Below are 1,717 nucleotides of genomic sequence, written 5' to 3'. Positions count from 1 at the left end.
ACATTATGTCTAATATCGAGCACGTAAATGACCATTTTGGACATGTTCCGGTTCATAAATGATTATGGACTTCTAGACCAATTTTGGGTTTAGAATTTTAGGCTTTTATTGGACCTAATATGGATTAGGAGAAAGCATTAGAACATGTCACAAAAGAAGCCCATAATTAACCATTTGATTTTATCAAAATGGGATTAATTAATTAAAGATAAAAATAATTAATTTAGCTATTTATTTATTCAAAATAATTTGATTAAATAAATTATTGAAGTGATAAGATCACATTCAATAAATAATGGCTTAGTGGGTGGGTCTAGCACATGATAATGTTTGGTGTCATTATTGAAAAGATAAGGGAAAATATCCACCGTCCACCCGTTTTTTCTAACTTTTTCAAAAATACACAATTCTTTTTTTTTTTTGCTGGAATCCACCTGAAATTGCGTTTTGTTTCACTTTTCCACTTCCGTTTGGAATCCGTTAGGAAAACTAACAGAAACTTAGTCAAATGACTATTTTACCCCCCCCCAAACTTAGTAAAACACTAAACTAATCAAAAGAAATCATCTTCTTCTCCTCCTCTACTTTACTATCCTTGCTATGGTCGCCCGAGTCGTCTTCATCGTTATCATTATCGTTGTCATCTGCTTCTTCATCGTCATCATCTTCCATCACTTCACAAGGTGAATTCTGCTTCATTCTTTTCAAGGCACTGTCTTGCCACTCGTCTGAGCAGCAACCAGGTCTTTATGCATAGAGCTGGTCAACTCGATGGACGATCCTTTCAGCGCCGTTTTGAAAACCGTGACATTGTTGCTCGGCTGGTAAAACTGAGGCCAGACATTGTCGCATAAGCTGACGTCCTTGTAGTAGACCTCCACCGAGCTGCCTCTCCGTAGTAGATGCCGATCTTGTCGTCGACGAAGTAGTTGGGCGCTTCGGGACGGAAGATGAGGTAGAAGATGCCGGCGGCGATGGCCAAGAGGAGGACAAGGAGAAGCAGCGAGCAGCAACAGAAACGGAAGCAGCAGCAGGTAGTGCTGCTGGATTTGCGGCGGCGGGAGCACGAGTGGCAGCTTGTTCGTTGACGTAGGTTCCTGCGGCCACGAGCGCCGGCGGATGTGAGGGCTCTTGTTCGTTGCGCGGTGTCGTTTTGGGGTGGATCCTTTCAGCCATTTTGAGTAGCAGCTAGCGCTACAACTGAAGAAAATTAAAAGAGTCAAATCTTTTGCCCTAAGAGCTTTTTCTGAAGAAAATTACGAAGTTGTTGAATAACAAAAGGAGATCTCTAAAGATTTTTTGGAAACAATTGGAGTAAAGCTCTCTGTCAAGCCTGGATTGAATTGTTCGAAGATCAATGTGTTGTAAACGACGTCGTTTGGGGTTGCTCTGCTGAAATGACCGATTTGCCCCTACGACATCAGTAATGTTATAATGGATTCGAAACGGAAGTGGAAAAGTGAAACAAAACGCAATTTCAGGTGGATTCCAGCAAAAAAAAAAGAATTGTGTATTTTTGAAAAAGTTGGAAAAAACGAGTAGACGGTGGATATTTTTCCAAAAGATAATGGTGGCTTTATTTGGTAGAATGAATCATCATGAACTAGCATTCATTTTTCTCCATTATCTCTCTCATTTCTAAACGAAATTTCGTGATTCCAAATCCTATGAACTCCTAAAAAATTTCTATGTGTGGAGTTATTAGAGGCATTACAAT

At 40.0% G+C, this 1,717-nt stretch overlaps 1 pseudogene; it reads right to left on the bottom strand.

Annotated features, from left to right (window-relative positions):
* Positions 1-704: 704 nt before the first annotated feature.
* LOC112096489 lies at positions 705-1,183 on the bottom strand (annotated as a pseudogene).
* Between the last annotated feature and the right edge of the window lie 534 nt (positions 1,184-1,717).

Source organism: Citrus clementina, unplaced genomic scaffold, assembly GCF_000493195.1.
Source record: "Citrus clementina cultivar Clemenules unplaced genomic scaffold, Citrus_clementina_v1.0 scaffold_8, whole genome shotgun sequence".
Classification (NCBI taxonomy): domain Eukaryota; kingdom Viridiplantae; phylum Streptophyta; class Magnoliopsida; order Sapindales; family Rutaceae; genus Citrus; species Citrus x clementina.
The sequence above is the reverse complement of the archived record's forward strand: the minus strand, read 5'-3'. Positions and strand labels throughout refer to the sequence as shown.